General features: G+C 39.5%; 1 protein-coding gene across 2 annotated transcripts in view; it reads right to left on the bottom strand.

The window, feature by feature from the left end:
• PLCB1 (phospholipase C beta 1) overlaps positions 1-24266 on the bottom strand; it is a 444925-nt gene that overhangs the window by 191837 nt on the left and 228822 nt on the right. The window lies entirely within an intron of this gene.

Below are 24266 nucleotides of genomic sequence, written 5' to 3'. Positions count from 1 at the left end.
AGGACCCTTTTGCCTGTTGCCCTCCTCCTTTCAAGAAATGGCCATGGCAATACAATTGAAGGATGGCCACTAAGAGAATGTAGAAAGGTCTTTTCTCTGAACATAATCTTTTGCTCTTCAGCTTCCTGTAAAATCAACTTCAACAGCGAGGAAAAAAGGAGCTACTAGACACTGAAATGACCTGACTGCCAGCTAAGAGATCTGTTGGCAGTCAGCATACCATTTTTGTTTGAAAGCTCTTTCCATTTAAAGTAACTGCTATTATTCTCAGCTGGTAAAATTGATTTTAAACATGAAGCATCTTTGTTCTCCGATGTCTGAATGTCAGATACCACAAGGCTGTGTTTGGAGAGTAAAAGCCAGTGAGATTCCACAGAGAGTGAAGAGGCAGACCTGGTCCCTTCTAACTCTCCACAACTGGGCCTACAGTATATCAATGAGATTAGAGGGGGAGAAATGGGATTATTTGTTGGATAAACTAGGAGTAATAACGGATTAGAGATAGACAGAATTCACTTTATTGTTGTTGAGGCTAATTACACAATGATATCGAGCTCTGCAGAATGACTAGCTCAAAGTTACTAAAGATAATTGAAATGAGAAGGGAGGGAGGAAGGAGAGGGAGACAGAGAGAGACAGAGAGAGCATGCGTGTACATGTCACTGGTAATGTGAGAGACTGCATTTGATCATTTGAGCAATAACTGACTAATGTCTGGACACTTAAGAGATGAAAACAGTTCTCAAACTCCACAGGGAAAATGAAATCCTAAATCACATTTTTTAAAATGAAAAGAGATTGTATTAGTTCACTCATCTTTTACTCTGTATTTCTCAATAGGGAGAAGTGGTGGAATGTTATAAGGGTATTTCTTTGACCTTTACCCTTACTGATTCTCTTCCTAGAGAAAAATGTCAGTTAACTATCTTTGCTCAGAATATAAAAATATGGATCTATATTCAGTAGACTGTGGAGAATCATACTGAAAATTAGGACTGAATGGAGAAACTATAATTCATCTGCTCCTTTAGTGTGCAATAGCAGTTTAAAACACCTCCTTAGGAAGAAGCTTACTGAATAGGATAACAATTGAAGCAAGGGAGACTTCAAAGTGCTTAGCACAGTGCTCTGCACACCACAAGAATTCAGTAAATACCACTGATTGAAGTACGATGAAAAGTTGAGGAAAATGATGGTACAAAAAGGGGCTCAGTGTGTACATATAGCACTTAGAGTTTCTTCAAGAACCACAACAAGTTCATGCCCAAGGACATAATTGGGTTCTAGGGATATATATTCCTAAATATTATACTTCAAAAATAGAAGAAAAGGGAAAAGATGATTTAATTTTATAACCTTAAGTGATCTCGATAAAAGAGTATCTATCCCCCTTCAAAAAACCCAGAAAAGATTAATACTGAGCCGCATCATACCAATATAACATTTAGATAACATAAACTGATCCCTTTAAAACACATTCTGTAAAGCTACAAGTGTACTGATCAATCACCCCTGCTCACACATATATCCTTTCCCCAGTATTAGCACTAGTTATAATATTCGTTAGGCCCTTACTGTGTGCAAAACATGATAAGGGCTGCAATAGATCCAATAAGGTCACAGTCCCTGACGCACACGAGGTGCACAATCCAAGACGTAGAGAGACCAGGTGAAACTATCCTATTTTACAGATGGGGAAACTGGGGAACAGAGAGGTTAAGTGGTTTACCCAACATCACACAGAGGGTCAGGGTCAGCTGGAACGAGAACATGAGTCTCCTGATTTCCATTCCATTCATTCCACCATACCCTGTTACCTCTATTCTTCATTTTCAAAGATGATACTATTGATGATACGATCTTTCTATGTGTGGAAGTATGGCTGAGAAGGATTATGCACATCCTACAATCCTTTCTACCCAGTGAAAAAAATAAAAGTAGTCCTCTATTGCATTGATTCAGTTCCCGCTTTTAAGATCTGTTACTATTTTTGAGACTGTATCTTGGTTTTCTCTTCTTTTTAAAGGTTTTGTATTCTCCCAAGTGCTTAGGATAGGGCTCAGCACATAGTAAGTGCTTGATAAATACTATTGATTGATTGTGCTAGAGGAGAGCTCCCAGTTGTACATTCTGCTTCTTTCATCTGGCAACAGTTCACTATTTTATCACATTGCCAAGACAGCTTATGCCTGCCTTTCTGCTTCTAGGTTATCTCTTTCAGTTCATTATTTCAAAGCCACAGTTGCTTTCTTGGTACACTTTTCTTTCTATGTCCATGTATAACTGGATACTATACCACTAGGTAGCAGTTTGGTGATAGCAAAGTCTATTTTGCTGGTGAAAATATTTAGTTTAATTTGAGGGTTAAAAATAAATTAATTTTTTCCTTTGATTCACCTTTGTTTTTCAGTTTCAAGTTTTTGCAGACTTGCTAAGGATATCCCTAGTGATAACTCTTAAAACTAGCTTTGTTTCCACAACCATTCCTTCTAAAATCCAATAGTACTACTGTCTTTTCTCCTGGTATTTTGGCCTAAATTATTTGGATAAGGAGTTTTTAATGCTCTATCAGTAATAATCTCTGATATTGGTCAACTGGTCTGTCTAGGCAAAGCTAATGTTCTCACATATCATTCTAGAACTATTTAAAAGGCCTCTAAGTTTCTTTACCTCCGCTATAAGCCAAAAAAATTCCATTAACTTCCAATCTATTTCAAACCAATGTCATAGTCCTCTAGACTTTAGCTTTTGCATCTCTGTGAACTCATTTATTTCCATGCCACCTCCTCCTACACTTGTTCCCTACTCTACACAGCCCATTTCATAAATTTTTTTCTAGACTGCATTAGTGAAGAGTATTTCACTTCCTTCACTACTATAGTCTGTAACAGTTATCCCTTAAATCTCCAAGGAGTGTTTTCCTTTTTGTATGAATGCTTGAATTGAAGTCCTTGCCATAAAAGTTTCCATGGTTTGTTATCTGTAATGAATATATCTACATTTATCCAGATACACATTCATTCATTCGTATTTATTGAGTGCTTACTGTGTGCAGAGCACTGTATTAAGTGCTTGGGAAGTACAAGTTGGCAACATATAGAGATGGTCCCTACCCAACAGCGGGCTCACAGTCTAGAAAGGGGAAACAGACAACAGAACAAAACATATTAACAAAATAAAATAAATAGAATAGTAAATACGTACAAGTAAAATAGAGCAATAAATATGTACAAACATAAATATGTATAAACATCTATAGCTATGGTTCACTTTCAAAGATGAAATGTTTTAGGTGGCTCCAGTGATGCTTCCACATTGTGAATAAAGATAGTTGGGTACAACTTGCTCCATCAAGGTAAGCAGCGTAATCTTAAGAATCAATCAAAGGCATTAACTGAGCATTTATGGTGTGCAGAGCACTGTACTAAGCACTTGGAAAAATACAATAGAGGTGGTAGACACAATTCCTATCCACAGGGAACTTACAGTCTACAGTGGAGTTTGAGGGGCAACTCAAACTTAAAAGGGTTGCCTTCGCACGGTAAAAACTGTTCAGCAACTGACAAATAATAATGATCATGCTACTTATTGAGTGCTTACTATGTGCCAAGCACTGCTTTAAGTGCTGGGGTAGATATAAGGTAATCAGGTTGGACACAGTCCCTTCCCCACAATCCCTGTCACACTCATAATTCCCATTTTACAGATGAGGTAACTGAGGCCCAGAGAAGTGAAGTGACTTGTCCAACGTCACACAGCAGGCATGTGGCTCTATTCACTAATAATAATAATAATGGAATTTATTAAGAACTTACTATGTGCAAAGCACTGTTCTAAGCACTGGGGAGATTACAAGTTGATCAGGTTGTCCCAAGGGGGGCTCACAGTCTTCATCCCCATTTTACATATGAGGCAACAAGCAAAGAGAAGTTAAGTGACTTGCCCAAAGTCACACAGCTGACAATTGGCAGAGCCTGGATTTGAACCCATGACCTCTGACTCCAAAGCCCATGCTCTTTCCAATGAGCCATGCTGCTTCTAGTAGATAAACATGGGGGTTTTCCTACTTGTAGGAATTTAGGAGTAAGATAAGTGGGGAGAAGGGATATGCAATCCCTAGGAGAACATAAGTTCAACTTACTTTTTTTAGTAGAGATGATGGATTTTGCTTGTGCTTTCCACACACTCTCATCAGGCCCCCAACATCATTAACTGCCTTCACCTCTTTCATAAACCACTGTTAAGTATGGCAGTCTTATAGAGACCTTTTGGTCTATGTTCCAACCAGTGGCACTGAGCATTTTAAACCCCCCAAAATGACCGCCCAACACAGTAAATGAGATGTTCTTAAGCTGTCCTTAAAATGAATTTCATAGCTATTGCCAGGAGGGTTTGAAAGATGGTGAAGGAACAAAGGGAAATATGAGATCGGCTTGGACAATTTTCTTTTTCTTGACCTGAACTTGCAGGTGAACTGTGTTCTTACTTGGGCCTTGCCAATGTGAGGGTCAGGTCTGGTAGTGTGAAGTTCCTGTGTCCCAACCAGATTCAGGAGTTGAGCCAGGAGTGCTCTATTTTCTCTGACAAACAGAGCTGGGGCGGCGATTTCTAGAACACAGGCCTGGTAGTGATAAGGAACTAGGTTCTAATTCCGGCTCCGCCACTAGTCTGCTGTGTGACCTGGGGCAAGTCACTTCACTGGGCCTCATCTATTAAAGGAGGATTAAGACTGTGTGCCCCATATGGGACAGGGACTGTGTCCAATCTGATTTGCTTGCATCTATCCCAATGCTTAGTACAGTACCTGGCTCATAGTCAGTGCATAAAAAAAAACGTAGTAAGTGCTTACTATGATTATTAGAGTCAGACTAGAATTTGACAGATCCCTAAAATCAGCAGGGGTCTCTCCTGTCACCAGAAGATTTAACACTATGGACAAGAGAACATTTTTTTTTGGTATCTCTACGCATAAATGGTCTGAATATGGAAAGGCACGGGATCTTATCTGCTTGAATGACATGGGCAGCCCAGTTATAGTTCAGATCATCCTATCCCAACCCTCTTCAATTTAGGGACCCTTCAGGGAGGGCAGTGCAGCCTAGTGGAACACGTTTAGGAACAGGAGTCAGAAAATAAGGGTTTGAACCTCAGCTCTGCCATTGTTGTACTGTGCAACTTTAAGCAAACTACTTGAACTCTCAGGGACTCAGTTTCCTCATCGTAAATGTGGATAAGAGATTGTGAGCCCCATTTGTGCAGGAACTGTGCCTGATAATCTTACATTTGCTGAAGATCTGAACAAGCAGTAAGGACTTAAATGCCACAATTATACTACATACAATGTACGTATTTGTTATTAAGAGTGAATTTTCTGTGTTTTTTACCTGTCCCTCCTCCACTGGGACTTTTCTCTTGATCTCTCTCTGACTTCCCTATTTAAGTACTCTTTTACTGATAAGAGAGAGGTCATTTCCATAATTCTACTGAATATGCTGAATTTTACACTTTGTAGGGCTTTCCCTAAGACTGAAGTAGGGCCCTGAAATAAGGATAATAATAATAATGATGGTATTTGTTAAGCACTTACTATGTGAAGAGCACTGTTCTAAGCGCTGGGAGGGATACAAGGTGATCAGGTTGTCCCACATGGGGCTCACAGTCTTAATCACCATTTTACAAATGAGGGAACAGAGGCACAGAGAAGTGACTTGCCCGAAGTCACACAGCTGACAAGTGGCAGAGCCGGGATTAGAACCCATGACCTCTGACTCCCAAGCTCATGCTTGAGTCACTGAGCCACGAGAGATTTCACTCATTTTCGGTATTTGTATCACCTATCATCTGGATTTCAAGGTCAGGTTTAGGCTGAAAACTTTTGGATGTGACATGAATACAAACCAGCAAGCAATGATGCTGCCAAGACACACTGTGAGTGATTTGAATTCCTTTGTTGTTTCATTTTCTGACTATTTTCATGAGAGTTGTGAAATATAGATTGTTCAACTAACTTCAATCCCTCAGAATCATGAGGATTAATGATTAAATTTTCCCATCTCTGTCCTGCAGAAAGTAGATTTCCGCATTTGTTAAAGCTTAAGCAATGATTTACTATTCAATGCTTCAACAGACAGCCAACCTATCAAGGTTTTTACTTTAAATCTAATACAACCTCTTTCTTACTAAGAGCTTATCAAAGCTAGAGCTGTGGTTTCAGAAGCCTCTGCACTGCTCTCTGCAGCTCAAGCTTTTCTAAAGCTTGAACAACAAACTATGGAAGGACCAGTAAAAATGACCACAGCCCTCTGGGGTTGGGCCTGGGTTGGAACTAAACTGGGCCATTTTATGAGGTGTCTCAGGAGACCCATGATATGGAGATCATACACAGTGGACTATAATAATGACATTGCATAGTTCCAGAGTCGCCAGGCAGACATGCATTGGAGGCTGGAGGAAGCTATGGGAGATCTCAGAATTCTGCTTATACCCAACAGAGCAGCTGAAGCCAGGTGGTCTTTTGCCTGAAAGTCTGGAGGACAGCAGGAGGACCTCACCACCATGCTAAGGAAGAAACAGAGAGAGGCTCTGTCCCTTTTATGACTCGCTGATGCTTCCTGGTGTGCCTCTACTCCTCCCTCTCCATGCTTTCCTCCTTGACCCGGAGACGATAATAATTATAACATCGGTATTTGTTAAGCGCTTACTATGTGCCAAGCACTGTTCTAAGCGCTGGGGGGATACAAGGTAATCAAGGTTGTCCCATGTGGGGCTCACAGTCTTAATCCCCATTTTACAGAGGAGGGAACTGAGGCACAGAAAAGTTACTTGCCCAAAGTCACACAGCTAACAAGAGCTAGAGTAAAGATTAGAACCCATGACCTCTGACTCCCAAGCCTGTGCTGAGCCACTCTGCTTCTCTGCACAAGCAGAGGAGGATGCAGAGGAGATGCCTCTCCTCCACCACCTGACAGACGGTGCTGGGCCCTGGGTGGGGAGGCAGATGGGATCCCATGGTAGACCTTGTCTGCCGGCTCAGGGACATGTAAACCTGTAAGCATAGCTGTTTGTTCAAGAGAGATCCTTGCTCCACTTAGAGGACAATATTTCCATTTAAAGACAGCCATATTAGCAGCAGGCCACCTAACTACCTTGTCCTTGGATCGATGCTCAGCTGGGAGGAGGTGGATCAGGTGATGGAAGCAGTGGAAGAGCCAGGGCCAACTCAGAGTGACACCTGAGTGCCAGAGCTGGGCCCCAAACATCCAGACCCATCAGCCACTCTCTCCTCTACAGGAGAGGGGGAAATTTTAAATAGCCACTAAGCCTAAAGAGGGAGCAAGGGGGGTGTCAGGTGGTGGACCCTGCAGGTAACTTTCAGCTCCGTCCTTCTCCCTCTGAGTGAGAGAGAGAGAGAGAGAGAGAGAGAGAGAGAGAGAGAGAGAGAGAGTGTGTGTGTGTGTGTGTGTGTGTGTGTGTGTGTGTATACACACAGTGGCTATTTTGGGAAGATCTATTTCAAGCATCACAAGCCATGTGGCCTCATGTTATTAGGGTCAAGAGGCAAGCAATTGCGAGACTGCTGAATGGCATCTGTAGAAGAGCATTCGGGGCCATGCTTGGGACCACTGAACATCAGCCCCCAAGTCACTGGGTTAATCTGTCCTTGGACCGGGCCCAATTATGTCCCTCTAGTTTTGTGAGCTCTTGTGGGTAGGAAATGTCTGTACCAACTCTCTTCTACTGTACTCTCACAAGCATTTAATACAGTGCTCTCGCCCTCTAGACTGTAAACTCATTGTGGGCAGGGAATTTGTCTGTTTACTGTTGTATTGTACTCTTCCAAGTACTTAGTACAGTGCTCTGCACAAAGAGCCCAATAAATACCATTGATTGAACATTTCAATTACCAGGAAAGCAACTTAACATCTAACATACATGCAGATCCAACATTTGTATGTTGAAATCCTCAACATTTTAAGTATTCATAAATAAACATAAAATAATAATGACAATCATTATTATAATTGTGCTATTTCTTAAGCATTTACTATGTGCCAAGCACTGTTCTAAGTGCTGAGGTAGGGACAAATCTATCAGATCAGACACAGTCCCTGCCCCACATGGGCTCACAGTCTAAGTCGGGGGAAGAACAGGTATATAGTTCACAATTTACAGATGAGGAAACTGAGGTCCAGAGAAGTTAAGTGACTTGCTCAAGGTCAGATTATAGGCTCGTGGCAGGTCATGGTTAGAAGTCAGCTACTCTGAACCCCAGGCCCACGCTCTTTCCACTAGGCCAGGCTTCTTCCCCCAAACTGTATTTGCAACCAAACTATTCTTCTCCCCAAAACCTCTCCTGAAGAAATGTACATCCAGTTTGCTAAACCTGAGGGAGAAAATACTCATTGATCACATTTCTCTTAAAAGTATAGTTTTACTGGCTTTTAAATTTATTGTACCACTGTGTTGCGGTTAATAGTGTTCCCAGCACTTACGGCAATCTCTTCAAATTGAATCACAGTTTCAAATAGTTTCATCTTTTATATCAACATTACCCCATAAAAAAATCATTCGCTATCAAGGATCATGCATTTGAAACAGTCATTTTGTGAATATTAGAACAGTCAGAAAAGGAAGAGAAATTTTCTTATTACTTCACTCAAGGGCTTTTCATATGCTGTATATTCTCAGTGATAAATTCATCTTAAATTCACATTGTTGAGTTCTTGGTTTATAGTCTACTCAAGTTTTGCACACAAGTAAAAAAAAAGATATCAAAACCATCCACTGTGTAGTTCAGTGGCAAAAATGTGGGCACTTGGATTACATGGATTTCTTATTTTTCAATTTTTTAAGTATCATTGCATGAGAGTTACAGAATACACAAAAGTATAAGCATATAATGTCACTATATAGAATTTGCACTTGCCGGACTTTCTTCTGAAATTACTAATCACTGTTATCAAGAAAGGAGTGACTATGTGAGGGAAAGCTTCACAAGGAATGAGAGAAAAGGAGGCAGAGGAGAAAACAGCATTGGGTTCTGCAAATTCTATGATAACCCAACAGCCTTTTTGTGTGCACACTGGGTACATAACTATGGAGTTCCACAATGGCCTTTTCAGCCACACAAACACACTCATTGGTGAATTTCACTATCATTGGTGTCTTCAAATATGAAGAACAATTACATACATTCGCTGCACCTTGCTCCAATAAAAAAGTAAACCTTGCTCTCATCACCAATGCATATACTCTCACTGAAGAAAATACAGAAGAGTAAGAAGAAAAATTATTCAAGGATTTGGACAGCAGTCCCAAAATTTGACAAGTTAATCACTGGGGACTTCAATTTATGGAAAGGTAACGATGCCGGAATGTGAAAACAAGTTTAACAATGTTGCCTAGTGGATATAGCACAGGCCTGGGTGTCAGAGGAACTGGGTTCTAATCCCTGTTCAGCCACTTGTCTGTGAGACCTTTGGCAAGGTATTTAACTTTGTGTCTCTGTCTCCTCATCTGTAAAACAGGGATCCAATACCTGTTCTCCCTCTTATTGAAATTGTGGGAATTATGGGACCAGGACTGTGACTGACAAAATTAACTCATATGTTCTCCAGCACTTGGAACAGTGCCTGACACACAGTAAGCACTTAGATATCTTAATAATAACGGTATGACTACTAATAATGATAATAATGGGACAGTGAAGACAACATATTTTTAGATGGACAATAGGCCTAGATTTCAATAAAGAGGTAGAAAAATAGTTAATATTTGAAGACATCACTGATGTCTGATCACTGAAATTCACTTTAAGGTGCTTCTGTGATGGCAAAGTCCAAAAATTAGGATACCCCAGTTCCTAATGAATTATTCATTAAGTACACACAATGGCTGTCCTTTGTTGGCTGCCATGCTTGACTTTTGCAGTGCCTGACACTGTTTTCACTTTTGCCTCATGTCTCAATTCTGTAAGAAAGATAAATAGCACTAGCCTACTTTTATTGAGTGATGTTGGCCGATAGTGCATAATCATTAACACTTTGTTTTCTGCTTCCCACATAAGAGAGAGACATGGAAACACCCCATATCTAAACAATGGTGTTTCATTTATTCCATCACTGTCCAACAGTGAAACTTGAAACTTGGATCATTGAAATTACATGAGTTATATAGTACTGGACTAATTTTTACAGGCTCCAAACTCACACCAGGAGAGCAATCAACTTAACAAAAATGTGGCTTCGAAGGATGAAGAGGGCTCAAAGTCATTCTTGAAAATGGATACACCTTCAAAGAGCTCCATGGCAATGCTACTGAATGAAGGAACTACAATTGCATTTGTCCATGTGAATAGGAGTTTCCTCAAGATATTTTCCTGGGGATATGACAGTATACACATGACCCAGATTGGAAAGAGACTCCATGATTAAAGAAATTCCTACAGCAGAGCACGGACAAAAGCAATGAGTGACTAGTGTCCCAATTCAGAAGAGATTCAAAGTTGTCTGCTCCAAAAGCCAGGAATTTTACTTAATACTAAGGAACTCCCATTCATACTACCACAAGAAAGTGATAGGTCAAAGTTGCCTCCATTCTTCACAGACAAGAAGGGAATCCTGTAGAGACAGCAGCAATGCCTTAAATGCTCTTCTAAATGTAACTGCCCTCATCAAAGTGTAAGGAACTGATCAAAAGGGAAAGGCTTGACTATTGCTCCATCTTTTTAGGAAGCTCCTATCAAAGTAAAACCCACAGTATTATGTGCGGTAAGTCACCTGAATGTGGTAAGTCTTCTAATGAAATCTAAACCAAAAGGGGATCAGGACTTAGGCCTCAGGACTTCAAAGATGCCATGGTAATAATCTTCAACAACAGAGGAGAAATTAAAAGACACAGTGAAGCAGATCCTCCTAAAAGGCCTCACTTGGGATGGTTGGGAAGCAGAAGAAGGCCTGGCAGCCCAACTCAGAGCAATCCAAAGTAGGCTGACTGTCTTCGAGCAGAGGCTTCAGAAATGCCATGATTCTAAGAGGGAAAAATGAGAATAATAATAATAATGGCATTTATTAAGCATTTACTATGTGCCAAGCACTGTTCTAAGCGCTGGGAAGTGCATCAGACACTATGGAAAGCCAACTGAAGGGCAGCAAGGACCAATGTTTACATTGACATAACGTGCCAGGGATGGTCAGAGAAACACAGGTGTTTTCAGCCACACCAGTGATCAAAATCTCACTGTCAGCAGTGTCAATCAATCAGTGGTATTTACCGAACAGTTACTGTGTGCAGAGCACTGTCTAAGCACTTGGGAGAGTACAATGCAACCAAATTAGTGGATACGTTCCTTGCTCATCATCTTTGAACCCCAAGACATGTTTAAAAACTCTATAATTTCTTGCAATGCCAACTGCTTTTCCAAAAAAACACGGGCATTTGATTTATCCTTTTCCCATTTCTATCTCCATCATAGCATTTTCAAATCAACTTTATCCTTTGTAAGGGAACAAAGCAACATCATCAACCTCACCAGCAGAGTTCCAACAAACCTGCTAGTCATTGAATGAGGAGACAAAAACTATTTTAGGCAGAAAGCTCTCCACTTTCCCCATGCTTACTCAGATAGATTACCCAATTCAAAGAGCAAGCCATCGACTTTATATATTTATCTTTTTCCCTGTGTTGTCTGGAATTTCTACTGACCACATCCCAAACACACAATTAGGTCAATTAATTATTATCAGCCAAAAAATACAATCCAATCTGAAGAAAGGAATCTTCTTTAAAGATAATTCATTATTTAAAAAGAAAAAGGTAAAGCTGAAGATGGGAATGCAGAGGCAAATCCAGCTGAATGGTTCTATGTGCTTTAAAAAAAAAAAAAGAAAGGTTACATTGACATGTACATTACATATTTTTAGAGTTATTCTAACTACCTGATAAAAAACACTGCTTTAAAACTTATAAACCATCAAATTGGTGGAATAAAAGGGTTTTTCCCCTTAATCAGTTCTGAAATTGTCAAACTTAATATGTGTACCCTGTCACTAGTTACTATTCAAAGTTTTATTTTCCTATGCCCAAAATTCAGATGCAGAGTCATGACCCATAAATTACAACTGTGCATCTAAATGCCCCAAATAAGTAACAGTGCATGCAAAACAGACAATCTGGCACACATTTCCCATCTTGTGTATTTCCCCACAGGGATTACAAAAACACAGACCACCCATTTCTGCTGAGAGGCCCACGAGGGGATTCATTGTGTGGAAAGTTAACTCAGAAATAAGGTGGTCCTCAGTGACCTATTTTGAACATTTTATGGTTTACTTTGCCATAATGGACAAATGAATATAGTGATCCCATGTTATTTGACATGCCTGATATTTGGTCTTTCCAATCAGTTAAGTACTTTCAATATTCACTAAGAGCAGAACTTATTACGGAAACATACACAGATGTTTGGCGGAGAGAGAGATTTGTGGTAATTTCACACTCCATTCCAAATGCCTTTGATACTGGACCTATTATCCAAGACATACCCAGTTAAATGTATAGTTTCTCCAATTCGCTCTGAGCTATATTCAACATCAAATGGTTTAGCAAAACCATCAACAGTGAAGCCCTGGAACCCCAGCAGCCAGGTATTTAAGGAGATTAGATGACAGCAGTACAGCCAAGTAGTTGCTGTTGGGTGAACTGAAAAAAGGCACACACAAGTTAGGTGAGCAGAAGGCACAATCAACTCAGTAATACTAATACTACTACTAATAATAATAATAATGGCATTTATTAAGTGCTTACTATGTGCAAAGCACTGTTCTAAGCGCTGGGGAGGTTACAAGGTGACCAGGTTGTACCACGAGGGACTCACCATCTTAATCCCCATTTTACAGATGAGGTAACTGAGGCCCAGAGAAGTGAAGTGACTTGCCCAAAGTCACACAGCTGACAATTGGTGGAGCCGGGATTTGAATCCATGACCTCTGACTCCAAAGCCCGCGCTCCTTCCACTGAGCCACGCTGCTTCTCAGTAGGGAACACTGCCTCAAACAATGTGACACAGCAAGGACTGGGGGGATAACTACTGCAGCAGTTGGTGAGCAAAAATTAGGAAAGTGCTTGCTCTCCTTGAGCAAAGTCTTTGTAAAGATTACGTTATCAAGAGGCAAACATTAATTCAGCAAAGAAGGGAATATTGGCTGCACATCAACCTTTTCAGCCACATCTGCACGCATCTTTGCAGCATTTAGGGTCTTTCTGGATACATTTCCTTAGTTTGTTTGTATGTTTGTTTTTTAATATCGTTTCAGCCCACAAATTATCATGGGGTAAGATAATAAAGGGTGTCTCCTAGACTTATTTTTGATAATAAACCATATTATGTTGCCAACTTGTACTTCCCAAGCGCTTAGTACAGTGCTCTGCACACAGTAAGCGCTCAATAAATACGATTGACTGATTGATTTTGCTTTTGTAAAGTGTCATTAAAGTGATGGAGAAAATGAAATAATAGAATACTGAAATGTGAAAAAGACAAAGGTATAATTTAATATTCATTTCCTGTGGCAGTCATTGGATCCTCGAATCATATCCTCTGTCTCCCCCTTCTAGACTGTGAGCCCACTGTTGGGTAGGGACTGTCTCTATATGTTGCCAACTTGTACTTCCCAAGCGCTTAGTGCAGTGCTCTGCACACAGCAAGCACTCAATAAATACGATTGATTGATTGATTGATTGATCCAATGTGACTGTGAAAAGCAGGGCTGTTTTCTAACACATTAGGCCTAAGCATAGAATATTAATATGCCATTGGCAGCGACAACAGATTTTCCTTCTTTTAGCAGGCAGTGTCATTAAACTATCACAGTCCATTTCCTAAAGAAAATCTCTTAATTTAATAATAATAATGATGGCACTTAAGTGCTTACTATGTGCAAAGCACTGTTCTAAGTGCTGGGGAGGTTACAAGGTGATCAGGTTGTCCCACAGGGGGCTCACGGTCTTAATTCCCATTTTACAGATGAGGTAACTGAGGCACAGAGAAGTTAAGTGACTTGCTCAAAGACACACAGCTGACAATTGGTGGAACCGGGATTTGAACCCATGATCTCTGACTCCAAAGCCCTTGCTCTTTCCACCGAGCCACGCTGCTTCTCGCGGATCTAGGATCTCATGGATTCTGGATTTAGGAGTCCAAACCTTTTAATTAGACCTGTGTTTAAAAGAGCAATCCTTTTTGGAGAACTACTAACCTGCCTTTCCTATAAATACTCTTGGGGAAGGCAAATATTTGGCTGAATATTATCATTTCAGGTATTCATTGAGCTCAAATCTCTCTCTGAGGAGGAGGAAGTGGTAGGGTCATAGCTCCTGGGGATTGCAGGGCAGGAATGGAAGGGAGATCTTTTCTCAGACACCATCTCAGCTATTCCCCTGTGGGCACTGAGTTGTGCACTCACTAAAAGGAGAACTGCTCCCTTAGCCAACGAACTTACAAGTGGTTCTAAATAACAACTTTGGTAGTGCAGAGGTGACTTGCCACAAGACTAGAAAACATTTGAAAGAGGAACTGGGCCATTGGAGTTTGTAGGAATTTTTAGGGTTCCTTTTTATCTTTTGCCCTTTCCCCTAAACCAGGGGATACAATCCTTGGAAATGCACTAAAAGCTTGGCCAGTTCTTTTTAAGGAATGAATATGTCATTACTGGCAGTGACAGAAGTGAGATTTTGGTGAACTCATGAAAGAAAATGTGCGCAAGAAGAATGCTGGGTGATAAATTTGGTCACATTTGCATTAACACATTACCTTCTAAGAAGAGGGATTATGGATTAAGTGCTTGGTGTGTGCCAAGAAAATGCCCTAAAATAATCAGAATGGGCACAGAGCTCAACCTTTACCTGGATGTAGATGCAGAAATACCTTTTAGCTCTCTAACATACATATTCTAATTGAAGTTTTTTGACCAAGGTGTTAATTGGACAGAGGTGTTCTGGGGGCTGATTTTTCTAGATAATTTGTTAGGCATCTCGGGCTTCAATCCCTTTTACTCTATTAAAAACTTTAAACATTTTCTACTTTAAGTCTGTAATATAATTAGTTTGTAAGCCATCACAATTTATATAGGACTGCCTTCTTGAGGCAAGCAAACAAGCCCACAGATTTTCTCATGGGAAAATACGCAGCCATTGAAACTGGCCTGCCTTCATCATCATCATCATCAATCGTATTTATTGAGCGCTTACTGTGTGCAGAGCACTGTACTAAGTGCTTGGGAAGTACAAATTGGCATCATATTGAGATAGTCCCTACCCAACAATGGGCTCACAGTCTAAAACGGGGAGACGGAGACACACCTAAAGCACTTGCCTCAGACTTGTGCAGTCACCATGACCTCAGTTAAGTCTACTTGAACTGCAGCATTTCTCAATCCCTGCCCTCATCCTGATCAGTTCCCATTTACCTTGGTTCCTGGGCAACAGCCACAGCAGTTGCAGCACTTCCACTGACCATCTATCCCCCTCATCAAAATTATTTCTTTTCATTCAATAATGTTTATTGAATGCTTATTGTATGTGAAGCACTGTACTAAGTGCTTGGGAGAGTACAACAATAAACATATTCCCTGCCCATAACTAGTGTATAGTCTAGATGGGGAGACAGACATATCGACATAAATTAATTACTAGATATGCACATAAGAGAGCTGTGGGACTGGGAGGGAGGATGACCAAAGGGAGCAAGTCAGGGTGAGGCAAAAGAGAGTGGGAGAAGAGGAAAGGGGGGCTCAGTCAGGGAATGACTCTTGGAGGAGATGTACCTTCAGTAAGACTTTGAAGGGGGTATTTCTTGAAAAACCCCTGTATGTTTAGAGCTGTACCAGCACCACAGGAGGTAACAAGGAAGCATGAGACCAGATCTGCTTTCAAGGAGATTGAAATTTAAGTTGGAGACAGTAAAATTGAAATTAGAATTCTGCTAAGGCGAAAAATGGGGCTGGAGAAAGAGGTGGGGGAGAAGAGAGAATAATGGGCCTCGAGACCTGGAGCTTCAGATCCAAATACACTGGCCAACATTCAGGTTGAACCTCAATTAGCAAGTTACTGATATTAAATTAAAAAAAAATCCTCTATCCAAATGAATAAAATGAATTACTCCCTGAAAGGGATTAAAAGGGAACTGGAAACCTGTTACAACTGAGAACTGCATTGGTTCGCATTTTTATGGCATGAAGATATGCTCTCCAAATCATTTCTATCTACCCCAGTTAAATCTACTCTTTATAATAATACTACTACTACTACTACTACTACTACTAATAATAATAATAATAGTATTTGTTAAGCACTTACTATGTGAGAAGTACTGTTCTAAGTGCTGGGGGGAGACAAGGTGATCAGGTTGTCACACATGGAACTCACAGTCTTAATCCCCGTTTTACAGATGAGGTAACAGGCACAGAGAAGCAAAGTGACTTGCCCAAAGTCACACAGCTGACAAGTAGCAGAGCCGGATTTAGAGCCCATGACCTCTGACTCCCAAGCCCGTGCTCTTTCCACTGAGCCACGCTGCTTCTTAGCAGACTCTAAGCAGACTTAGCAAGTTTTGTTGCTAATTAGTGAAATTGCTTTCAAAGCACTCAGTACACTAATTTTTAACGGGCTTTCTACATTTTATAAGATGCTCATGTTACATCCCAAGGCATTCACCTAAGACTAGAAAAGTCTTACTGCCTGTAACATATAAAAACAGCTTAATCAATTAACTGCATTTATTGAGCACTTATTGCTTGCAGAGCACTGTACTAAGCACTTTCAAGATCACCATGTAACAGAGTAAACAGACACATTCCCTGCCCACAAGAAGTTCACAACCTTAGCAGGGGGAGAAGGATGTTAAAATAAATTACAGCTATCTATAAAAAATGCTCTGGGACTGAAGGTGGGATAAACAACGGGTACAAATCCAGTGCAAGGGTGACAGAAGGGATAGGGAGTGGGAAAATGAGGGCTTAGTTGGGGTAGAACTCTTGGAGGAGATGTGATTTTAATGAGGCTTTGAATGTGGGGAGAGTGATGTCTGTCAGATATGAAGGGGAAGGGAGTTTCAGGCTACAGGCAGGATGTGGGCAAGGGGTTGATGGCAAAATAGATGCGATTGAGGTAAATGAGTAGATTGGCATTAAAGGAGCAACGTGAATGTGCTGGGTTGTAGTAGGAAGTCAGTGAGGAAAAAGTGGAAGGGGCAGGGTGATTGAGTACTTTAAAGAAGTAAAGAATTTCTGTTCCATGTGAAGGTGGATGAAAAACCACTGAGTCTTGAGGAATAATGAATATGATCTGGGCAGCAGAATGAAGTAGGGACTAGAGTGGGGACAGAGAGAGAAGCCAGGAAGATAAGCAAGGAGGATGATGCAGCAGTCAAGGCAAGATAGGATAAGTGCTTAGATCAATAAGGTAGCAGGTTGGATGGAGAAGAGAGAGATGATTTTAGAGATGTTGCGAAGGTAGAACCAACAGAACTTGGTGACATTGAATATGTGGAAAGGAGAACAGTGAAAATTTGAAGTTTCACTTTACACTAGAATCAAAAGATGCATATTCCCCTTTCTAGATTTCATCTTCTACAATGGGCCAATTCCCAAATCACTTCAGGACGAAACAACAAAATAATTATCATTTTACTAATGATAATAAAAGCCAATGTGGTACATTTCAAAAATTATGCCAACATGTAGAGAGTAAAGTCACTGGTCCTGCCTACTAGAAAAGGGCTATTTAAGACTCAGTAACAGGTTAAATAGGATGTTAAATATAATAGTATCTGGGAAATCAATGTACCTTATGGACTTATAGTCCTTTCCCAGTTTCAAAGATTTCAGGTGATTTTTATTTTCCCAGATATGTTTTTGCAGAAATTGATTTTGCCTGTGTCATCTGGACCCCAAAAGAATCAAAAAGCCAAATTCAGTCAGTGTAGCTATACAACCATACCACATCAGGTTTTTTTTTGTTCCCAACGGCTGTTTTTTGGATAAGCCCACAAAGAAATAGTACTAAAAATGATTTATATCTGCTGCCAGTCAGCCTCAGAAGAGAATCTCCAAATTGTAAAAATATTATCAGACGTTTTAATTCTAGAATGACCATATTTTATTGAAAGATATCCAGTATTTCAAATACAATCCAACTGCAATAATTTGTAACCTGTCTAGGCATTTCACCTTACAAAACAGCTCTGCCATACAAACCTCTACTTTTTACTTTCTTTATTAATTTGGTCCCTTAAAATCTTCAGATTTGCACACTACCAAAAAGTAGATTTGCTTCCTTTTTTCTTTCTATAGCATTTTCACGACCAAGAAGTGTGTCAGTGGGTTTTTTCTTTAAGTAGACCTCAACATTGCTGATTTTGTTCATGGAAAAATACTGAGACTTGTATCATGCACCAAATCCATCAATGGTATATACTGAGCACTTATCGTGTAAACATCATTGTACTAAGCACTTGGGAGAGTACAATATCAGAGTTGATAGACACAATCCCTACTACCAAGGAGTTTACAAACCCAAAGAGCATACTGTTTTTACAGAATGCTCCAAGTCAGCATTCAAGAGAAAACATGAGAAGTAGTGTGGCCTACTGAACCCAGGCATCAGATGCACCTGGGTTCTACACTCAGCTCCACCACTTGTCTGCTGGGTTACTTTGGTCAAGTCACTTCACTTCTCTAGGCATCAGTTATCTCACCTGTAAAATGGGGATTAAGACTATAAACCCCATATGGGACATGGACCGTATCCAACCTGATTAGCTTGTATCTACCGCAGAGCTTAGAACAGTGCTTAGAACAAAAAACCTAGGATTTGTCATCCCCCCCCACCCTTCTTGGCTCAATTCCAGTAAAAATAAAAATCCTTAATCTATACACAAAATCCCCCTTGGACTTAAACGCATATATGGATTTAAACACATATAATGCTTTACTGGCTCTCCATTGAACTAGGGAGCAGAATTGTTTGCTCTTCATATGCTGCGGCCTTTCACCTCCAGAGAACAGTTTGTTCTTCTGGAAGGGTATAAATATGTAATTTCAGTAATCCACAGAAAGGTCAGAATAGTAAAATAAGTCCATACTACATTATTTCTTACTACTTCTTACACAAAATGTTTTCAGCAAGTTTACAGCATACATTTTCTTCATTTGTTTGGTAATAGTCCACCCAGAGCAAATATGTACAATAAAACTCAACATCCAACTGCATTTGAGTAAAGACAATTGGTTGGACTTTGTGTTCTTTAAAATGCCTCATATTACAAATCCAAAACAAAGGACTGCAGTTATTACTCATGTGGCCCTTAGTCATCCTTCCAACATACACCATAATTCCCAGCTCCTCTGCAGTTCCATCTTAGTCTCTCCCTCCATGTCTCAGGAGGTCAGCTACCTTTGCACCTGTTAGTCAAGTCATGTGATCTTTTCAGATTATTCAAACCTGGTTGTCTATATGCCTAGTGAATTCATTCATTCAATCGTATTTGAGTACTTACCGTGGGCAAAGCAGTGTACTAAGGGCTTGGGAGAGTACAACATAACAGACGCACACAATACCTACCTGAATCTCCCATTACTACCACCTACTTCTGCTTCTCATGCATAAAAGCTCTCCTCACAGATTATAAGAAGGTTTTGTGGTATTCACTAAATTAGAGATCTCATCTGCAAACTTGGAGATTTCACTTCAATGCAACCATCCACTTCCAAATCATTTATGAGGATGTTAAAACCAATGCTGATCCCTGAGGATCATCTTCCCATCCTGAGGGCAGGAATCTTGTCTCCCAACTCCATTGTTTTGTTTTCTCCCAAGCACTTAGTACAGTGCTCTGCACAAAGCAAGTACTCAAACACCATTGATGATTTAGTCTTCTCTATTTGTCATAGCACATTTCCTCCAATAATAACGATAATGATTATCGTATTTAAGAGCTTATTATGTCTCATAGTATGTTTACTCAGTTAAAAAGGGATTTGGGATTCAAGCCCTGTCAACCATTTATTGAAAATGTAAAATTCAGTATGTCTAGTCATTTCCCTTCCCTATACACTCATTTACTGTTTCAATTATTTTTCCTAAGTTCCCTGACAGTCCTATAAAAAATTACCCTTATAACACCTGCTCTCTGCAGATTCCCTCTCTTCCTCAACTTTCTTGCTATGTAAGAAAAAGTCACATGAATATAAAGTATTCATGTAAATTATTTACCATTAAGATTTGAATTTTCTAATCAAATGCCAGAGTATCTTCTAGAGATGTCTTAAATCAAGTCGTGGAACTGTACTTTAGCTGCTAATTATACATAAAAGAAGCTTTAACTTATTTGTAGGGTTCACAACTTGTTCATAATGCTGAAAGCTGTGTAATTTAGATAAGGACCTTAATAATCTTGGAGGACAAACTGGTATCTCAGAAGCTTGTTTTGTGGGTATAACCTTTTCCAAAGAACCATTTCATATCTTCTGGAAAGACAGCAACTCCATTAGCCTAACTCCTTCTCAATTAAAAGTGCTAATTTACATGCAAAATTAGGAACTACACTGTTTTCAGAAAGGAAACTAAAGCTATACACTTCATATATTCTATCTCCAATAATTCTGTTCCAAGTGTCACTAACTATAAAAATTAAATTGTTAACCATAACGTATCATTATGCACTTGCAAGGTCTTTTTTCACAATTGCATTATACATACGACACAGCTGCTTCTCTAAAATAGGCAGGTAAGGTACTAATGAAAATTTGGGGTTTTAAAAACAGTGGAGGGAAAATTGAGCGATTATCAGTTAATCCAGGGAGGGTAGGCAGCAAAATGTAATAGGTTTTTGCTTCCAAATTGTGTTTTTGATACGGACTGGCCAACATTTAATTCCCCTGCTTCCATTTGGTTATTGACTTCATGCATGAATAACCTAAAATAGCTGTCATCATCATCATCACCCCCCTCCACACACACACACACACACACACACACACACACACACACACAGTGCATGCCAGAAAGTACTGCGTGCTTTGATATTTGTGTTAGAGCATACACCAGACAGAAGTCTGCATTTTGATTTCAGAGTTCAGAGTTCTTTCTCAGAGCCCAACAAGGCCCCAGACCTCTTGCCTCAGTTTGGACCTTTCTGTTTAACACCTGCTCAGCTTGTTACAACATTGGAGGATCCTCTCTGGAGGACCAGGCCGTTTGGCAGCGGGGTGACGTGTGCTCTACAGAAGTGCCAACACCTCCTGACAACAAATGTCAATAATGCAGACTTGCATGTCCAGACATATCCAACAGCTCAGACAGGCCAGTCAGAAGTTTCAGAGGATAGCCTGATCACCTCATAAGTCCTTCTCACTTAAGCAGCTACAAACTGTATTTGGCTGATACCTAAAATTACAACAAAAGAAACCAGAATCTCTCTCACTTGCTTACTGAAAACTAGGTTGCTAATGCTTATTCCATAAAAAACATGTGAGTTTGGGTTCTTTTTAATGAATCCCAGTCAGACAATCATAAATTATACCGCAAGAGGATCCTCTACAAGCTCCCTTTGATTCATCTTAAAAATATTTATTGGCCATTATAATTACATTACACTGCAAAACATTCCTCTATTTTGTATTTCCTGTCAACTTGTTTTTCCCCCAAAGTCAAATTAATAAAGAATCTTGGATTTTTCCATTTAATCTCACTAATACTGTTTATCATTAATAATATTCTTCCTCTTCATATAAATGCATCTCAGAGCAGAATGTGCCTCAACAGAAATAAAGTTCATGTTTTCAAAAATTAGCATTTAGATTACATTCACCACATATATTTAGAAAACATATAAACCTGAATGCACTATGTATGGTTTCCAGAAGACTTCTCATCTTAATTGTTCTAAAATAATCACTAGAAACTGAAAGTTTAAAGAAATACGTTAGTAGAATTTAAAAAAATCCATATATATATATATACAAATTCCGTTCACACATTTTTATCTTTCTGAAAATGAGAATGCCACTGAATCACTTAATACTGGTGCTAAATTATTGAACTAAATAAAAAAGATCGCTAGCTAGAATTGCCCAATGACAACTTTGAACTGCATTTCTAAATTCACACCTAAGAGATGAAATCCAGCCTGGCTGTGTTGCATTGTTTAGAAACCAAAATCACTTGCCATGTTTGCCTTATGCAGAAGAAAAACATTTTTATTACAGAATGTGCACTTAAAGTAACAAACGACACTGCTATAAACCCACTGGCTTAATTTCTCGGAGAACTTTGGATTCCATTCTTCAGAGTGGTATAATATTAATGTCTTTACTAAACCAGTGTTTAGTGAAACTCTTAGACACAGGTATTTATTTTCAATGACTGTTTGGATTGGAAATTTTCTATATTTTCTTTTTTTTTTTTGCCCATTACCCCACAGGAAATGGTTATTTTTCTAGTTGCTATGCCATACCTAAATCCTTTAAGGAATGCTTTTGAGTGATTTTTTTTTCTTACTCCCGTCATTCCCCCAAAACCTTTCAACTCTTCCCATTAGGTACTATGCTACATAAAAAATATGAAATGAACAGTCCTCATTAATATGTCTAGAATTGCCCAAGGACAATTCTATAATATGTATAATATGTCTTGCTTGGTGCTGAAAGGCAAAATGTTTAGAATTTCATGAACTTAACTGCCTTTTTCTAGCTGCTGTATCGAATCATAAAACTGTACCCCAAATTGGCAAAGTTACAACTGGACTAGTTCTCAATATCTTGCTTTTTGGTATGACAAGCTAAATCCTGGGAAGGCAGGTGCAGTTATAAGTGAAGAATCAGGTGCTTTGGCAGCACTTTGTAAGGAAATTCATTCAGTTCTCATGGGCATCTATCAAGCTCCAACAAACTTTAATCACTATACAAAACACAGTCATTTGTTAAAGGAAATCTTGCATGTTGGGTGCCATGACTGAAAAATTTAGTAAATCTTACTTAATAATAATAATAGTAATAATAATAATGGCATTTATTAAGCACTTACTATCAATCGTATTTATATATATATATATATATGTTATACTATGTGCAAAGCACTGTTCTAAGCGCTGGGAAGGTTACAAGGTGATCAGGTTGTCCCACGGGGTGGGGCTCACAGTCTTAATCCCCATTTTACAGATGAGGTCACTGAGGCCCAGAGAAGTTAAGTGACTTGCCCAAAGTCACACAGCTGACAAGCGGCAGAGCCAGGATTAGAGCCCATGACCTCTGACTTCCAAGCTCGGTCTCGGGCTGAGCCACGCTGCTTGTCTTCTGAAATGCTTCTCAATTAAGCCTTCAAAACAACAATGAAATGATTCAATTTTAATTATATCACTTTCAGTTGTTAAATGACAAGAAAAGAAACTATCAAAGACATCATTTCTGTGGAAATTCACTCTGCTTGCCTTTTTCTAGGGCTCTGACCTGGATACATTTCTCAATTAGGATTCAGAAGAATAGACCTGAAGTGTCAGGAAGTCTTCATTAATCTGTAGGCTGATCCATATATGTAAATATGTAATCTACTTTCCCACATTATTAGTACAGTGCTCTGCACACAGTAAGTAAGTGCTCAACAAATATGATTGGGTGAATGTAAAGAAAACTGCTCAATGGTGGTGTGTAATGTTCATTTCTGTTTATTAGTCACTGCAATTTAATTGCCACTACTTCAAGAGCAACAAATGTCATATTATCTGCCCAGGTTTTGAAGCAGTACTGAATTTGAGGCATGCTGAAAATCAAATGTAGTTTAAAGTGAGTGCTAAGAACTCCATACTCTAACAACTACCGCAGCTGGTCACCAGGCTAGTGCTTAGACGAAAACTACAGTTTTATATCAAACAGCTTCCCTTTACACCTTGTTTGCTTAAATTAGACAATTATACCTACTCTCATATGCTCTGCTTTCTAGCTAGTCTCATTAGAAACTTTAATTCCTTTTTCACTTCTGAGAATGCTCTTACTTGCGCAAATGGGCCAAATTGTTTTCAATGAAAATCAGGGGTCAATAAACCCTGGAATACTGTTCTTCCCAGGCTCCAGCCCATACATGTCTTAAGAAATAACACAAACTGACAGAGGTAATAAGATTGACCACGACAGAACTGATATTAGCTAGCTTCCATAACTATAAAAAAAAGAGAAGGTGAAATTAAATGATCTTGCACTACTGTAAAAATTAATGGA

Source organism: Tachyglossus aculeatus, chromosome 9 (genome assembly GCF_015852505.1).
Source record: "Tachyglossus aculeatus isolate mTacAcu1 chromosome 9, mTacAcu1.pri, whole genome shotgun sequence".
Lineage (NCBI taxonomy): Eukaryota > Metazoa > Chordata > Mammalia > Monotremata > Tachyglossidae > Tachyglossus > Tachyglossus aculeatus.
Note: the sequence above shows the minus strand (reverse complement) of the source record. Positions and strands in the feature narration are given on the sequence as shown.